The following is a 19,901-nucleotide window of genomic DNA, read 5'->3' as shown; positions in this document are numbered from 1 at the left end:
AAAGAAAGTATCCACTTATTATTTGTGGAAATATGCTTACCACTGTGAATGGCCAGCAAGTTGACCCTTAAATGGTAGCTAACTTATTTGAAGGGGAGAAATGTATTTTTCCTACCATATAAGGGCTTGCAAACCCATTACATGATCACTGCTGCCCTTAATTCATGGAACAGAATCAAAACCTAATTAAAAGATCACATGCCTTAAAACTAAAATAGCAGATGTCTGTTCAAAAATGGCAATATTTAAAATTTTTTAATGTTTGCATAGTATTGAATGACTATTTACTGTATGATAAAAGTAAAAATGTTGAGAGTTTACAGTTTCTTTAAAGAGGATTTTATCAACTCATTTGTAACCAAGAAGATAATAACAACTGTCAGATATTATTTCAAAATAGGCATACCTGAAAATAGTGGGAGAGAGGATTGTTTGTAATCTTTTTGCAAATATACTGACTTAGCTCCTTGTACTAAACAATTAGTGAATGCTAAGTTTATTCACTTTGTATTTTATTTCTGGTGTGGTTAAAATCAAATTAATCTGGACACAATTATTTCTAAATTATTATGCTGCTTTCGTTATTAGAACCAACAGTCAACAGTGAATGGTTGACTAACTGCTTTTTTGCTGTTGTTCACTTTGGACATTAACTTAAAGACCAGAACAGGAACTCAGGGCTGCTTTTACACTACAGAGGTTCTGGCCAGCCTTTGATTCCCAGCAGCAGGTAGATTCAGGAATTCATGGCCAAGATGTTCACCATCATGGGAAATATCTTCACTTTTCTTCAGGATTTTCTGCGGGGTAGGGGAGCACCCAGTGTTGGGCTAAAAACATCTGAAGATAGGGAGAAAAGCCTAAAATAAAAAGTATCTCAGAGGGCACCTAAGTGTTCAGAACTATCACTGGGTATTTATAGTGGGCACAATAATTTCTTATAGAAAAATTCAAGTCCCCTTTACTTCAAAAGTTTATATACTTGCCCATTACACAAGTTAAATGCAATTATATGTTTGTCTGTCTTGGAGAGAAGCTGTCATTGCTTTTGAAACTTCATGAATATGCAAACTACATTAAGCCAGTTGGCTTATATGCCACTAAGCAAGTTAAAGTACATGTTCTCTTGAAGCTGGAAAAAATAGATATATTTCTTTCGTAATGGTTCTAGGTAAATTAATGTGACTAAGAATCACCTTTTCCCTAGGGATTCAGTGAGACATAATTTTGATCTGATAAAATGAACTTTAATTTGGGGAATACTAAATAACAGATTCTCCATTTTTTTCCTTCTGGTTTTAGGGACATAATGATTCCTCCTTCCTCACTGACCTTATAATCTAATGTGCTCTGAATTGAATAAGAGAGATGTTAAACTATTCAGGGGCAAGAGGATAATTCAGTCTTTGACCTTGCTCACTCTTGGACCTTTTGTGGTCTTTATGACATTTGTGATGGTGGCAGAAACCGAGGACCATGTTTTTAAGACAGAAATGTCTGAATAGTCTACCAAGTTTTTTAAAAAGTCTTTACTTCTGAAAAGGATAAATATTTATATGTATACTGATCCTTCCTGGTCTTTGTCATGAAATTTGGGTATCATGAAATTTGAGCTTATCACAAATAAGCTATTTGCATACTTTATCTCCTACTTGCTCAAAGAAGAACTTTAAAAATATGTTTTATATCTCAGTGGATAATCATAGTCAGGCTCTACAAGATATTCAGCAACCATTTGAGGGAAGGGAGTAGAGTCAATGGTGCGTCTTCAGATGCTCAAATTAGCGTCCATTTAGGATTGTTGTGGATGGAGAGGGGATATTTTAAATCACTGAGAGCAAAGAATATTTTTTGACCTGATATAAATGAGGCTATAGCTATAAGATACCTAGTTGGTTTCTGAACACTTTCCCAGACAAGTCCAACAACACAAACTCATATTTGCCCAACTTTACCCTATATTTAAAATATTTTTAATGATTAAAACATAAAGTTAAACTTCCATAGTTTAAGCAAAAAGTTTTAAATAACAATATTCTATCATTTAGCATGAGCACAAGAAAAAAGAGATTCTATAATCTTTTAAGTAGCCATCAATCTTACTGCAGTTACAAAGAGTTTTTTCCTTTCAAAATGTAAAATTTTTCTTTTGTTACAACACATTCATTGAGAAACATTGTGATACTGTATTAACTCTGTGTGAATAAAGAGCAATTGAGACTCTCTTTGAATGAGTGAGTATAAAGCACAAATTACTTTTTAATGAAACCCTCAATTCTTTCCCTTTCCACAAAAAGCCTATAGCCTTGTTCAGCTGAAGTCTACTACAGTAGGTCACTTCAGTTAAGCCCCTAATAAACTGTTGATAGTCGAGGGTAGTTTTTTCTTCCATCTCAATAGCCCAGTGTTGGACAGTGCACTTCAAATCATTAAGGTTAATACAGATTTTAAAAAGAGATTAACTCTGGTGGTTAAGGCCTCAATTTACAACTCCCACACATACACATGCATTGAGCGAGACACAAGAGTGGATTGAAATTTCAGTCAAATTGTGGGCAGCCTTTCACAGCCTGAGAAAGTGGCACTCCGGTTTTCAAAGTTGGTCAGCTAAATTCTTCGTGAGGGAAAAAGTTTGATTAACTGAAAAATACTGCACGGTACAACTTACTTACCTTTCACGTAACCAGTGAAAAGGTTAATGTCTCTCTGGATCATCAAAGCAAAACCTGCAGGTCGTCTGGCCCTGTGTTCACTGGGGGAAGACTCTACCACTAAATCAAGTGCTCCCTGAAACTGGACAGATTGTGAGGAGAGAGAGACCAATGGTGGATTTTTTTTTTTTTTTTTTTTTTTTTTTTTGGTGGTGGTGGTGATGGGAAACAGTTCATGTATGTTGGAATTTGTCTTTTCTAGTTTCTAATTATTCTTCCTTGGACGGGGCCTAATTTTTGCTTTCAGCCGAACATTTAAAGTCTTCTGTATTGAGTGGGGCTTTCTTTGCAGCGTATTTAGACCTGGCCTATTGGTTCTTTCAAGTTCTTAGAGAAGAAAAAGAAAAAGGTTCTTCTCCTCAGCCCCTCCCCTTCATTTTCCCCTGGGTTTTTTTTGAGCTCCTGAGGAAGAGGTCACAGCCTCCCCAGGGATTACCAGCCACTCAGTTTCAGAAACACTGATATGGGAAACTGTGAAACCCTTTCAAAAGATGCCCTACCTTTTCACTCTATTAAAAGGTACACTAATATAAAACTTCTTCACTCCAGGTGAATTGATCTCTCAAATTAATGCACCATCTCTTTTAGGAAACAATAGAGGGAGAGAGAGAAAAAAAAGGAAGAGAGGGAGAGAATTTTACAGTTAACATAAGCTGTCATTGAAATAGTCCCATTAAATGAGCATATCTTTTTCTAGAACAACACTACACATAAAGATTTGTAACTCACCAGCTCCATAGTCTGGAAATCTACTAGTTTTTAAGAGAGCTGTTGACTACCCCTTTTTTTGCATAGACTTTTCCCATGTTTTTCTTTAGGAAAACTGTCTTCATTGTTGGAAAATATTTCAGTAACAAAACAGCAGAAAAAGACATGCTACGGTTTTTTTATCAGCTTCCGTGAGAGTCTTATTATCTTAAGAAATAACAGTTAGCAGCTCAGATTCATTAGCAGAGCTAAATTTAAGCCCCATTTGACAGGCTGCCTAGAAAACATTTTGTTTTGCTGTCTGTGGGCTTTAATTAAGATGTGTTCAATTTCAGTCCTCTTCAGTCTAGCCTCCACACCCCACCCCAACTTGCTGTGTCACAGACCGTCGATCAGACACTTTCAGATGGTCCGGCCCATGACTTTGACCTTCTGTGCAGTCCAGCGTTCCCTGGGGAACCGTTCAACTCATGAGGTCTGATTTCACACTTCCAGGATGCCTCAGCTCTCTTAACAATGACAGGGAGACAAAGCCCTTTAGAGCAGGCCGCATGGGGACTTGTTTAAATTGGAAACCAGAGAGGAGTCAAGGAACAAGGTTATGGGCTACAGAATAGTGCTTTTAATAAAGAGCTCACAGCTCCGGCTCAGCTCAAAGAAGTCTACCTCTGTACAATTAATTGAGCCATTTATCTGGAGCATCTTAGGTCTCTACTTTCTCACAGATTGTGTGGTAAATATCAGCTAGGAAGCACATGAGATATGCATGAAATGAATTTTAACACTTTGATTACTGTGCCTCCAGTCTTCATTAAAAGTAAATTTATTTGTATTTCTGACCTCATGATCAGTAGGCTGCCTGCATTTTTATTGGTTCCTGTGATTTCCAGCTTGAGTGTGTCATGAAGGTATATTTTATACAGAGATTTGGATTTATTATTCTTGATATTTTCTCTGAATATTATAGGTCTATTCAGAGAAAGAAAATGAAAAGGTAGCTGTACAGAGAAAGGCGAGCCTCTTCTTTGAAAGTTTTATATACTGAATGCCAAGCACATATACATCCAAGCTATTATCCTTTTAAAAAATTAACTCTTGCGGGTTACTCAAGCAAATTGCATACGATATGAGCAATTGTCACTTGAGTGGCTCTCAGAATATGATAGCTCTACCGGTAGAAGTAGCTATGCTGTTTCTTTTATAGAATTGTAGCAGTTTGAATTTTTTTTTAAATTTTATTTATTTATTTATTTTTGGCTGCGTTGGGTCTTCATTGTTGCGTGCAGGCTTTCTCTAGTTGTGGGGAACGGGGGCTACTCTTCGCTGCGGTGCGCAGGCTTCTCATTGCAGTGGCTTCTCTTGTTGCGGAGCACGGGCTCTAAGTGCACAGGCTTCAGTAGTTGTGGCACGTGGGCTCAGTAGTTGTGGCTTGCGGCCTCTAGAGTGCAGGCTCAGTAGTTGTGGCGTACGGGCTTAGTGGCTCCGCGGCATGTGGGATCCTCCCAGACCGGGGCTCGAACCCGTGTCCCCTGCACTGGCAGGCGGACTCTCAACCACTGCGCCACCAGGAAAGCCCAGCAGTTTGAATTTTTAATAGCATATGACTTTCATTGCCCTCATCACATTTAATAACACTGACGATATCTGATAAATGCAGCCTTAGAATTTATGATCATTATTTAAAACCTATGTTAGAAGAAAAGAAAATGGATATCCTTTAAACTCTACATAGTCCCATTGAAAGTATTATATATCTAATACAGTGGAATTCCTTCCTGTTTGTGAATTAGCAAGGGTAAAATAATTTACCCAAAAAGGGGGTTATCTGTGGCTGTAACTTTTAAACTTTCACTATCTTAAAATCTTAAAACTATATTTCTTGAGCTTCCCTGGTGGCGCAGTGGTTGAGGGTCCGCCTGCCGATGCAGGGGACACCGGTTCGTGCCCCGGTCTGGGAGGATCCCACATGCCGCGGCGTGGCTGGGCCCGTGGGCCATGGCCGCTGAGCCTGCGCGTCCAGAGCCTATGCTCCGCGGCGGGAGGGGCCACAACGGTGAGAGGCCCGCGTACCGCAAAAAGAAAAAGCAAAAAAAACTATATTTCTTGGAACATAAACCAAAGTTTTACACAAAATATATTTTAAATTTCCCAAGTATGCTTTATTTCCTTTATATAACCTAATGTTTCTATTTGCATTTTAATAATTAAGCTTGTAGAAGACTGTTAAGCAGATAGTATACTTTGAGAAGAAATTTCATGCAATTTAGAATGCATTAAAAACATCCAACACCTGACATTCTTATCATTATAATATACCTAGTTTAGAAAACAGTATGACGCACATACATGTTAAATGTCTTAACACTATATAAATCTCTTCCGTAAGAGTGAGACTAGACAAAGGCATCACAAGGAAAGAAAGCAACTCATTGCTCTTTATTCTTTTATGCCACCATATTGCATATAGAAATAAAAGTTGCTTCCTTTTAGTAATTTTATTTTTAAAAAGCTAAATCATATTCTAATTATAGAAATGCAAAAGTATCCATCTAAAACCAAAAGTTGATAAATTTGTGAAAAGATGAATTAAAATGAAAATTTAACATAAGGGCTGGTGAGGCCTGAGTCTGAACTAGTGTTTTACAGGGAATTACAGAAATCATGTGTGATTCATATGCAGGTCACATGGTTAGAAGATACTGCTCTGGAAGAATAGGTGGGATGACAAAAGACATTAATAATTGGGTTTGATATGCTCTAGAGGTGAAGGACTATGGGCTGAGAAAGTGGTGGTCCCACTATCAATGGGAAATGAGGAAAAAAGAAATACTATAAAATAATTAATTGAGTTCTGTGGAACTAAGATTACAAAATGATCCTTTGAGTAAAGAAATAGAGAATTGCTGATTTGGCTTGGAGGGCTAGCTCCAGGGTTTCACTCAGTGCTGGAAGAAATGCTTTCAGATGTTAGAATTAGTGTTTAAAATTAAACTATTATATATATTTTGTTACATTATGATATTGGTGTGTAAATAAGAAATGCATTTTCTAGAACGGTGGGTTAGGGAGATGCTGCAGACAGGATCTGGATTTAACTAGGCTATTGAAATAAAATCTTACTACAGGGATGTTTGGATGATATGATAGTGTAGTTAGACTCATAAATGACTAAACCTTCAAGCCCAAAGGGTGATTATATTAAAGGATTAATGGCTAAATGGAGGAATGCAGGGCTCTATCCTTGGTCTAACCTGTTCAATGTATTTACTAATGACTTTGAGGAGATAATTGGCTGCTTCCTTATCAAACTTGCTAGGAAGCATAGTTAATTCATTTTACATGAGACCAACATATGTATGCTATTTATATATATATATATATAATTGGTACAATATACAATTTATATATATATATAATCAACAGACTGAAATGAAAGGCTTAGTTCTGCAAGATGAACATTAAAAAGTATAAATCAAAAATCTTACCTCTGTACGAAACAGTGATGTCTTGCTTTAACAGTAGAAAATACAGAAAAGACTTTGAGTCTGACTTGAGTTTAATCTCCATGAGAGTGAATGATACATATGTCAGTTTTGTTACATTGAATAAAAGGAGAATGTTGAGAATGATACTCTCTTTTGGGCTCATCAGACATCCTGGGGTATGAATTCAGTTTTAAAAGCTACACTTTAAAGAAGGACATTGACAAACTAACCAGAAAATAGCCTTGGTTGGTATATCTGGCATTTTAAAATCAAGGCCATTGAAAATAGCTCAGTGAAAGTGATAATGACAATAATAGTGGCAACGAATATTTATTGAGCCCTTATCACATGTCAGACACTACCCTAAGCTTGGTACAAGGATTATCACAGTTAATCTCACAACAATCTAATTAGGTATTGTTGTTATCTCCACTTTACAAATTAGAAAACTGAGGTGTGGAGAGGTTAAGTAACTTGTCTAGATCAACAGACACACACACACCCCAGCTTGTACATGGCAAGGCAGGGATGCCAATCCACATCTATTCAGTGAAGCCATGAAGTTGAACCAGAGAAAGGAAGATGTGGAATTGGATATGATTTCTTTTGTCAATTATCCAAAGCCTGTCATGGGGAGGGTGTTGATAGGAGTTGGCAGAAGTAGTAATGGCCAAGGTTCAATCCAAAGAGCAAACTTCCTTCTAGCACATTTAATCAGAAAGGGATTTGTTATAGAGTTTTCAATGGATCACAGAATCTTTGGAGGCAGGAAGGGTCTAAGAAAACAAGCTCTAAGCTCACTTTCCAGAAGTTAATACTAAAGCTACATGAAAGAACCAAGGAGTTTCAGCTCCTGCCACATGGGTGTGTTGGGAGGACATTGTGTCAGCTGCTTACACTACTCCTGCTTGCCGTGTGAGCAGCAGCAAAATGGACTCCACACCCTCTCAGATAACTGAGTTCTAAAGTCAAATCTTAGGCAGGTACCTCTGATTGGTGCAACCTACATCACATCTGCAACCCCAGCTGCAAGGGAGGCCCTTGTGGCCTCTCTAGGTCAGGAAGAGACATACTAGAAATAGAATAGATGCTCAGCAAGCCATCCACACTGTCCAGTGCAGGAGAGCAGGTAGCAAACATGAATCAGATACTCTCAGTGACAGACGCTGTGCCCCTCCTTTACACCCGTTATTTCATTTAAACTTCAAAAATTACTACAGAGGGCAAATCATAGAATAGACAATAGCTAGAGAGACATAAAATGTAAAGAAGCATTTCCCCCAAATTATGATTGCCAAAAAATAGATCAGAATATTCCTGTGGATGTAGTGATTCCACAGCGCTGGAACCTTTGAAGCCAAGCCTGTATGACCACCTGGTTGCAGAGGGGATTCAAGTCCTATATGAGCTTTTGAACTTGACCTCTAAGGCTTCTCTCCCAGTCCTAAGAATCTGAGATCCTGCAAAGGGTGCCAAGATGAATAACAGATACCTGAATGAGTAGATATTATGTAGAAGAGAAATAAAAAGACAAAGATATCATTCTAAAGACAAAGGCTTGACAGATGGCAATTTTCAGCTTTACTGCCTAAAAATATAAAAAGGTTTAATCACCTAATACAGTTCTTAATTTTTTAAGTCTAAAGAATTTTATTCCATTGCAAAAGACCTCTCCAGATAGTTAATTTACGTATAGGAAAGAGTGTCTGAAACCTCATGCTTCTCTGTGGAGAATCTAATTGAATATATATTTACAAAAGTCCTAAAGTGTCTTCAAGGGCTTGGAAAATCAAAGGAGCTTATGATATATTTTTATACGTATTTGAGACCAAACAACTTTTGTATTTCTAATCTAGTAACGTCAGTTGTCTGTAGTTTCTTATTAAATATTAATTGAAAATAAAGCCTTTAAATGTTTTTTTACCATAATTTATCTAAACTCTTAAAAGCTTAGACATAACTTCTCTATTGCCTCTCCTCATTTTCTAAATCCCATAGTCTCCTTTTTCTTTATTTTCCAGTTTCTTGTCTGTCTTGTTTTATTGCCCGTTCATCTGTCATAAATTTTGAGCTTCCCAGCTAATACCAAGAAGGTTTACTTCTAGGACTCAAGAATGCATCTAGTTAAACACAATGCTATAAATATTCTTTTGCATCTAATTCTATATACCAAATAAACTCATGTATACATTAAGCTTTATTTCCATTGCTCTTAGTCATGGTTCTCAAAGTGTGGCTTGGGAACCTCTGGGGATCCCCAAGACCCATTTAGGAATTTGTGAATTCAAAACTGTCTTCATAATAATACTGAGATGTTATTTGCGTTTTTCACTGTCATTCTCCCATGAGTGTACAATGGAGTTTTTCAAAGGCTACATAATATTTGACATGTTATGTTAACATGTCATGGACTTATTATTGTTATTTCTTAATGAATGATAGGTTACATCTCTCATTTTTTTTAATTGAAGTATAGTTGATGTACAATATTATGTAAGTTACAGGTGTACAATATAGTGGTTCACAATTTTTAAAGGTTATTCTCCATTTATAGTTGTTATAAAGTATTGGCTGTATTCCCTGTTGTACAATATATCCTTGTAGCTTATTTTATACCTAATAGTTTGTACCTCTTAAACCCATACTCCTATATTGCCCCTGCCCCCTTCCATCTCCCCACTGGCAACCACTAATTTATTCTCTATATCTGTGAGTCTGTTTCCTTTTTGTTATATTCACTGGTTTGTTGTATTTTTTAGATTCTACATATAATTGATATCAGACAGTATTTGTCTTTCTCTGTCTGATTTATTTCACTTAGCATAATACCCTCCAAGTCCATCCATGCTTTTGCAAATGGCAAATTTTCATTCTTTTTTATGGCTGAATAGTATTCCATTGTATATATATACCCCATCTTCTTTATCCATTCATGGACACTTAGATTACTTCCATATCTTGGCAATTGTACATAATGCTGCTATGAACATTGGGGTGCCTGTATCTTTTCAAATTAGTGTTTTTGTTTTTTTCAGATATGTACCCTGGAGTGGAATTACTGGGTCATATGGCAGTTCTATTGTCGCTTTTTTTAGTAACCTCCATACTGTTTCCAGAGTGGCTGCACCAATTTAAATTCCCACCAACAGTGTACAAGGGTTCCTTTTTCTCCACATGCTCACCAACATTTGTTGTTTGTGTTCCTTTTGATTATAGCCATTCTGACAGGTGTGAAGTGATATCTCATTGTGGTTTTGTATTTCCCTGATGATTAGTGATATTGACCATCTTTTCATGTGCCTATTGGCCATCTGCATTTCTTCTTTGGAAAAATGTCTATTCAGGTCTTCTGCCCGCTTTTTAATCACATTGTTTGTTTTTTTGATTTTGAGTTGTATGAACTGTTTATATATTTTGGATATTAACTCCTTATCAGTCATATCATTTGCAAATATTTTCTCCCATTCAGCAGGTTGTCTTTTCATTTTGTTGATGGCTTCCTTTGCTGTGCAAAGGAAATTAAGTTTAATTTATTTATTTGTTTATTTTTGCTTATATTTCCGTGCTTTAGGAGACAGATCCAAAAAATATTGCTCTGATTTATGTTAAAGAGTGTTCTGCCTATGTTATCCTCTAGGACAGGGGTCCCCAACCCCCAGACCACAGACCGGTACTGGTCTGTGGCCTGTTAGGAACCAGGCTGCACAGCAGGAGGTGAGCGGCGGTGAGTGAGCGAAGCTTCATCTGTATTTACAGCCGCTCCCCATCGCTCACATTACTGCCTGAGCTCCGCCTCCTGTCAGATGAGCGGTGGCATTAGATTCCCATAGTTGCGCAAACCCTGCTGTGAACTGCGCATGTGAGGGATCTAGGTCACGTGCTTCTTATGAGAATCTAATGCCTGATGATCTGAGGTGGAGCTGAGGCGGTGATGCTAGTGCTGGGGAGCGGCTGCAAATGCAGATTATCATTAGCAGAGAGGTTTGACCACACAGAGACTATAATAAATCAGTTGCTTGCAGACTCATATCAAAACCCTATCAGTGAGTGGCAAGTGACAATTAGGCTGCATCTGGTGGCAGGCTTTACAGTGGCAAGTGAGTTGCTGTACTTCAATTGTACAGCTGCATCTGGTGGCCGGCTTTAAGTCAGAATCCGACACCTAGTTTAGTCTGCGCGTGGCCGACCCATTATTTTATTTACCACTTTCATCCACGCCTCTCTCCTGCACTGTGCTGTCGTCTCAGTCACAGTTTTGGTAAGCCCACAAGCTAGCCCTAGCCAAAATGAGTAAAAAACAAACATCGCTAGAGAGCTTCTTTGAAAAGGGGGAAAGACCCAATGATGAGACACCAGAAGTAAGACTGCCAACAAAAAGAAATCTGCATTTAAAAGAAAATACCAAGAGTCCTACTTAAATTACAGGTTCATTGCAAGAGGTGATTCACATCCTCCAAGCCCACTTTGTTTAACATGTGACAACTGGCTATCCAACAAAGCCATGAAACCTTCAAAACTGCTTCACCACATGGAGACCAAGCACCCTGCGTTAAAAGAGAAGCCTTTGGAGTTTTTCAAAGGAAAAAACGTGAACACGAAGAACAGAAGCAATTATTGAAGGCCACCACTTCATCAAATGTGTCTGTACTGATTATTAGTGGCCAAACTCATTGCTAAAGCTAAGAAGCCCTTTACTGTTGGTAAAGAGTTGGTCCTGCCTGCTGCTAAGGACATTTGTCATGAACTTTTAGGAGAGGCTGCAGTTCAGAAGGTGGCACATGTTCCTCTTTCAGCTAGCACCATAACTAGACGAATTGATGAAATAGCAGAGGATATTGAGGCACAATTGTTAGAGAGGATTAATGAGTCACCATGGTACGCACTCCAGGTTGACGAGTCTACTGATATTGACAACGAGGCAACAATGCTTGTTTTTGTGCGATTTATTTTTCAGGAGGGTGTGCATGAGGATATGTTATGTGCACTTTTGTTGCCAGCCAACACCACAGCTGCAGAACTATTCAAGTCTTTGAACAATTACATATCAGGAAAACTGAATTGGTCATTTTGTGTCAGTATATGCACGGACAGAGCAGCTGCCATGACTGATGGCTTTCTGGTTTCATTACTCCAGTCAAAGAGGTTGCTTCTGAATGTGAGTCTATGCACTGTGTCATCCATAGAGAAATGCTGGCTAGGTGAAAAATGTCACCTGAACTTAACAACATTTTGCAGGATGTGATTAAAATTATCAACCACATTAAAGTACATGCCCTTGATTCACGTCTGTTCGCACAGCTCTGTGAGAAGATGGACGCAGAGCACACACGTCTTCTCTTATATATAAAAGTGAGATGGCTTTCTAAAGGTAGATCACAGGCCAAAGCGTTTGAGTTACGAGAGCCGCTCCAGAGATTTCTTTTAGAAAAACAGTCACCACTGACAGCACATTTCAGTGACACAGAATGGGTCGCAAAACTTGCTTACTTGTGTGACATATTCAACCTGCTCAGCGAACTCAATCTGTCACTTCAGGGGAGAATGACAACTGTGTTCAAGTCGGCAGATAAAGTGGCTGCATTCAAAGCCAAACTGGAATTATGGGTCGATGAGTGAACGTTGGGATTTTTGACATGTTTCAAATATTAGCAGAGATTTTGAAAGAGTCTGAGCCAGGGCCTTCTTTCTTCCAGCTGGTGCATGCTCACCTATCTCAGAACTTTCTGAGAGTTTGAGCATTACTTTCAAAAGAGTTTGAGCATTACTTTCAAAAGAGTTTGAGCATTACTTCCCAGCCACAAAAAACCCCTGACCTGGGAAGGAATGGACCCTCGACCCATTTGTGAATAAGTCAGATATATTGACTTTGTCCATGCTAGAAGAGGATCAACTACTTGAGGTCACAAATGATGGTGCCCTTAAAAGTATGTTTGAGACAACTGCAGATCTCCATACGTTCTGGATTAAAGTCAAGGCGGAATATCCTGAGACTGCCACAAAAGCACTGAAAAGCCTGCTTCTATTTCCAATATCCTATCTTTGTGAAGTAGGGTTTTCTGCAGTAACAGCCACCAAAATGAGATTATGGAGTAGACTGGACATAAGCAGCACACTTCAGGTGTCACTGTCTCCCATCACCCCCAGATGGGACCATCTAGTTGCAGGAAAACAAGCTCACAGCTCCCACTGATTCTGCATTGTGGTGAGTTGTATAATTATTACATTATATGTTACAATAATAGAAATAAAGTGCACAATAAATATAATGTGCTTGAATCTTCCCCAAACCATCCACCCTGCCATCCCATCCATGGAAAAATTGTCTTTCACCAAACCGGTCCCTGGTGCCAAAAAGGTTGGGGACCGCTGCTCTAGGAGTTTTATGATTTTCAGTCTTACAGTTAGGTCTTTAATCCATTTTGAGTTTATTATTGGATATGGTGTGAGGAAATGTTCTAATCTCATTGTTTTACATGTAGCTGCCAGTTTTCCCAGTACTCTTCAAGACTGTTTTTCTCCATTGTATATCCTTGCTGCCTTTTTTCATAGATTAATTGACCACAAGTAGGTGGGTTTATTTCTGGGCTGTCTATTCTGTTCCATTGATCTGTGTCTGTTTTTGTGCCAGTGCCATACTGTTTTGATTACTGTAGCTTTGTAGTATAGTCTGAAGTCAGGGAGCATAATTCCTCTAGCTCTTTTCTTCTTTCTCAAGAGTGTTTTGTCTATTCAGAGTCTTTTGTCTTTCAACTCAAATTTTAAAATTATTTATTCTGGTTCTGTGAAAAATATCTTTAGTATTTTGACAGGGATTGCATTGAATCTGTACATTGCCTTAGGTAGTATGGTCATTTTAACAATATTAATTCTTCCGACCCAAGAACACAGTGTATCTTTACACGCTCTCATTTTTAATTTCTAAAATGATAAATTTTGATAGATATAACTCCCACACAAAAAAACTGTTTGAGATCCTCAGCAATTTTTAAGAGCTCCTGAAACCAAAATGTTTAAGAACTGTTGCTGTAGGGAAATGATTCTCAATTGGGAGAGGGCAGTATTGCCCCCTTGGGTGCTTTAGAAATCTGTGGGGGAATTAAGTTGCCACATGGTTGGGGAATACTATTTATGTTGGGAGTTGAGGGGCGGGGATACTAATTGTCTTAAAAAGCATTAGACAATCATAAAGAGTGAAAACTGTCCCATGCCCTGCATGAATAAATATAGACACTAATATAGCTTTAAAATCTGTTTCATGATTATGAGTCTAGATTACATCCTGAAATACATATTATTTACTCAAGTCTTGTTGATGGCTGCCACTTTACACAGTAAACACCAAAGACCTTAGGATTGCCTCCAAGGCACTTCATGACCTGTTTCCTTGTTACTTCTCTGACATGTTCTCTTCTTCCTGTTGCTCGCTGTGTCCTATTATCAGGTTCCTGGAGCACACCAGGCTTTTGCTGTAGTTCCTCCCTCTACCTGGAGCACTTTTCTCCCGATATCCAGTTAACTACTCCTTCACTTCATTCAATTCTTTGCTCAGACCTCCCTTCACAATGAGGTCTACTCCAACCACCCTAATTAATTGTATAAACTGTGCCCCTCCCCCACACTCTTCAAACCCCTTATCCTGCTGTAGTTTTTCTGTTTTCCATTAACATATATCACTCTCTAACATACAATATAATCTGCTTATTAATTATGTTCAATATTTATTCTCTTTCCTCCCTCGCCACTGCAAGCAAACTCCAGGAGAGCAGAGACCTTTCCTTTTATTTTGTTTGTTTGTTCATATGGCCTAACACATAGTACATACTCAATAAATATTTGTTGAATAAATCAACATATGACTTTATTGTACATACCCAACTTTCTATTTATTTCTCTGTATAATAGCATTAAATTAAATATTGAAATCACTTATGGGTTGGTTTTATTGTATTTCAGAATAATGAGGAGGGCATTACAAAATCTACAATATGAGGAAAATGTTTTATACCTAGTGGGCTGAGACCCACAACTCTAGAGGGTCCATTTTTATGCCACAATGAAACCTGCTTCATGACTTAGTGAGAAAAGAGAAGCCCTATTATTACTTAGTCCCAGAGCCAGACCCAGTGGGAACTTAGTGAAGAGTGTCAGTTAATGTAATTCTACTAATCAGATGTTTAAAATATGTTGAGGTCAGTCGATGAAAAAGGCTAAGGTCAAAGCCTCATCTCCAGTGATAAGGGGAGGATTGGAAGATGTCTCCAATGTAGGTTGCTCTTTATTTTGGTGGACCCCAATGGGATTCCCTCAACTATAACATTGTTATGTGTTATGATTGAAATTCCAGTTTGTAGAAAGATGGCAACCTTGATTATAATTTTTTTAAAGGTTAAATTATAACCATTTCAAACTGTGGTAACTGAGGAAATTAAACCAAAGAGTTTAATTTGGGCAAGGTAGCCCCAAAATAAAAGGCCCCTGTGGGTATGAATTGCTTTCAGTGCGACTGAAAGCCTCTGTGTTTTCAGAGACATGGCAACAAAGAGGTGGTCACTGGGTCCCCACACACGCACCCATTTTTATAACACATCACAACCAGCAAAGTGTGCCACTTGTCAGCAGCAAAATGACCTTGGACAAAGCCCACCACTGATGGATCAGAATTAACTTTCTATTTGGGGAGCAAGAATATCATTCAGTATCTCTTGAGTGACTTTAATACTCAAACCAGTAGTTTGCACAAACTGAAGTTATCCACTTGCCCACAATACAGGTAGCAAGTGAACAGGGGTGGTGCTGACTTTCCCACAGTTCTTTGTAAATATGTCAGTGTGGTGACCTCAGAGAACAAGGGCTAAGAGTGAGAGAGAATTAGCCAGTCAGTGCACCCTGTTTAATCCTCACTGCGATTTGAAGTTTGCCATTCGACATGCCCATTGAAGACATTTCTGATGTTTATTTTTATGGTTATAGGAATGTCTTTTCACCGCAAGGAGAACTGAAGTAATAGAGTAGATGCTTTAAGATCTGTTATAGGTTTATTTTTATGAGTTAAGGTAAAAGAGTCTCGTTCTAATTTTAATTCCCTTGGGAGATTTTTTTCCCCTATAAAAATCCATAGCAAAAAAGATAGCTCTTAGTATTTAACTAGATTATGGATAAATGCATCAGTCCTAACAATATTTGTAAGTATCTATTTTATAATTGTTATATAACATAGATCTAAGTTTTGTGTTACAGAGACCCTATTAAAGGGATAAACAAGTAGATGTAAGCTAAATAGTCCTTATCACAAATTCTTAAAGTCCTTCACTTCTAAAATTGCCGGTGATAGAGATGTATAATTAGCATAGATCACCAGCATCATCTCCACTGGGAAAAAGTCTTCATTTTCTTTTCCTCTTCCTGTTCTAGACTTAGAGAATGATACGCTTCCTTTCATTGCTCCCATTGCACTCTTTACTTACCTTTATTACAGCGCTTACAACCCTGCATTATAATTGTGTATTTACATGTCTATCCTGCTCACTAAATTGTGTGTGCCTTGAGAGCTGGACTAAATCTTATCATAATTATAACTCTGGGGTGAGACAAGCAGACACGCAATAAGTAATGAATGCTTCAAAATGTATTCCTATTTCTCTCTAGAAATTATCGACATGGAAAGTGGCCATGTTCTCAAGGAAAGCTAAGATTCTCTTCTAGCTGTCATGGCAGGTAACACAATCAACCCCCCTGCCCTCGTCCTCACCCAGCACTGCTTCAATTTCTATCTTGCATCCAAACCAAAATCTCCAGTTTCTTGCACTGGAAAGGAGAGGGATAGGCACTTTTTAGCCAAAATGGCAAAAGTTAAGGAAGAGTGCTTTAGTCTTCTGACAAGAATGAGTAAGAGGGAAACAAGAGATTATAGAATCTTTGTTCCCGTGCATTTATGCTCTTTATTTTAGATAGACAAAAATGATCAGAAACAAAATACACTTCGACTTTGGATGTGCTTTCATTCCTTGCACTTCTAGCCTGACAGTACCGAATAAAATGATAACAGGGGCCGGCTTTGCATCACTCTCTAGAACTTTGCAGAGTACAGTGCACTTTATAGACATCAACACTGCATCCTGTAGTCAACTCCACTCCTCCAGTACTCTCAGCAAGCAACGCAGCATATCACAGGGTCTAACTGGAATGATAAAAGGAGGAAAAGAAGGAATAATTAAGGAGATAATTAATGGTTAGGTCCATCACTGGTATTTCTGTGATTGTTTTTGTTTGTTTAGGTGGCACATAATCAAGACTGCAAAATTTAGGAACTGAAAAGCCAGTCATTTAAAGCATCATTTAGCAAACCAGATAAACACATTTAACTATGTGTAGCCGCTTCTTTAAAATAAAAGTCTAGTGTGTGCTTTCTAGTAGTAAGTTTATAGTATTTGATATTGTCTGTTTACTGTTATTTTGGCTGAAATTGCTGTTAATTTTTAATTGCCCTTTAATGCCTTGAATGGCAGGAGGATTCTTTTCAAATTAGTCAAAAAGAACATAGTGTGCAAAGAACTAATGTTGGCATCCACACTGATAACTGTAAAAACATAACTTTTTAGAAGGAAAAGATGAAAATGGGAGTTAAAAATAAAATTGCCTTTCTCTCCTTACCTAAATTTTCCTCTGCTGGATTCTAGAAATATCTAGTCAGAGCATTTTGTTGAATGCTTCTTGACCTTGCAAAAAAAGACTGACTTGGCTAAGCTCAGTAAATTGTTTTCCATTCCCAAATAATAATATGAGGCACAATAGATTGTTCAATAATGACATCTGCAAATTCCGTTGGTCCTACCTTCAAAATATATCCAGAATCGAACCACTCCACGTCACCTGGGTTATTGTAATATCCTCCCAACTCTTCTCCCTGTCTCCTCCATTGCCCTCGCTCTACCTTATTCTCCAAATAGCAGCCGTCAGATCCTGTCACACCTCAACCCAAATCCCTCCAAAAACTTGCCCTAGCACTTCGAGTGAAAGCTAAATCCTACAGAGGCCTGCCACCCTCCCTGTACCTCTCTAACTATGCCATCTAATACTCACCCCCCACCCCCAATCCATTCCTCCAGACACACTAACTTTCTGGATATTCCTAGAAACACCAGCCACAGTCACTTCTCTGAGCAACAGTCACTCCCTGGCCTCTTGCATTTCTTTTCCCATATGTCACTTTCTCACTGAGACCTTCTCTGGCAGCCCTTTTAAAAATTACTCATATATACCAGCACTCCTTATCTCCTCACTGACCTTCCCAACTTAATTTTTCTCCATAGTACTTATCACCTTCTAAAATACTATAAAATGTTCTTATTCATTGTCTTTCTTCTTCCTCAATGCAAACTCCATAAGTTCAGGGTTTTTTAAAATTGTTTTATGTCTGTCTCCTCAGCATATAGAATGTGCCTGGTACGTGGTAAACAATAAATATTTGTTGAATGAATGTATCTATAGACAAGACATTACCCAGCTCTTTCCTTGGGTGTGGCCCACTAAATACTGAGGTAGGCACAGTTATTGGGAAAGGTCTTGCCTAGTGGCTTACATTTAAATATTATTTAATTAAAGGGAGCATGGACAACAGGGGTAGAGCAAGGGCTCTGAAGATCAGAGAGACCTGGGTTTGAATAATAGCTTCACTACGACCTGTGTGACCTGGTGAGTTATATAATCTGCCAGCTTCAGTTTCCTCTCTGTAAAATAGAAATAGTAAAAGCATCTTTCTCATAAAGTAGTCATAAAAGTTTTTGAAAACATAATGTTGGGCTTATAATAAAATCTCAGAAAATATTTGCAATTATGACAATAATAAGTATTGTAATTGCCCTTATTATTGCTACTGTTATTTCCCAATAACAGTATTGCTATTATTTTGCTATATTATTGCTATATATTGCTATATTATTCCCAATAATAGTATTGCTATTATTTATTGAGGTCCTTGCTAGTGTGCCAGACATTCTGCTACTTGTATTCTAACTATTATATCTGCAAGGGACCATTACAGTCACTGCTGAATGTGTGAGGAAACAGGTCCAGGGTCCTAGAGTGAGCATTCACCCCCAGATTGCTCAGCCGCCAAAGTTTAGGCCCTTTTTCCCAAACCACTGGGCTTTTGCTTTGAACTTTAATGCCTTGCCCAGAACCCTGTAAGTACATGGAATATTTGAGGAATCAAAAGGTGTGATACAGCTCAAGTAAGGGACTTTAAGGACCTTGAGATTGGAGATGAAAGACTATATTCTATACCATATGATGTGGATTTTAACCTATGGGCTCTGAGAAGACATCAAAGATGTGTTAAACTTGAGAAGAAGATGTGTTAAACTTGAGAAGAAGTTTTCAAAAAAATGAAAATGACAGCATTTACATGGATTGGGTCATGTCACTGACCACGGTCAGCCTTTTATATGACTGTAAGCAGGTTAAGAATAATAGATTTCAGATTGGAGAAAATCAGCTTGAATTAAAGCCGTGTTAAATAGCAGTTTGATCTACCTCAGGCAAAAGGCTCTTTTTTTTAACGTAAGCACCATTATGTTCTGCATAATGTCTAACATGGTCTCTTAAAAATTATATTGGTTACCCATTCCAAGTTATAATATAGGTTCTGATAGGAGAATATCTTTGCCAGTGATGGTATGCCGCTGGAATTTAGAATAGCAAAATGACTGAGAAGTGGCTCTAGAAGGCTCTACACTGTTTTTGGTGTGAAAATGCCTCTAGTTCTTTAACATCTTTCTTCTAGTAGAGGAGAGTAACTGAGAGATTAAGTAATGTGATGATAGATGGCTGATACTGGTTTTCCCTAGGAATGGTCTTCAGAAATAATCAATTAAATAGTAAGAAAATATGGATTGCCACTACCTCATGGGCATAGAGTTTGATAGATGTATCAGTTTCTTAACAAGATATGAAAAATGTTAAACATTAAGCACAGATTTTGTTTCTTTCTGATCCTTTA

At 38.0% G+C, this 19,901-nt stretch overlaps 1 protein-coding gene across 8 annotated transcripts in view; it reads left to right on the top strand.

The window, feature by feature from the left end:
• MCTP1 (multiple C2 and transmembrane domain containing 1) overlaps positions 1-19,901 on the top strand; it is a 539,066-nt gene that overhangs the window by 348,769 nt on the left and 170,396 nt on the right. The gene's annotated exons all lie outside the window — the stretch shown is intronic.

This window comes from Lagenorhynchus albirostris, chromosome 3, assembly GCF_949774975.1.
Source record: "Lagenorhynchus albirostris chromosome 3, mLagAlb1.1, whole genome shotgun sequence".
NCBI lineage: Eukaryota > Metazoa > Chordata > Mammalia > Artiodactyla > Delphinidae > Lagenorhynchus > Lagenorhynchus albirostris.
This window is presented reverse-complemented; position numbering and strand designations above follow the sequence as displayed.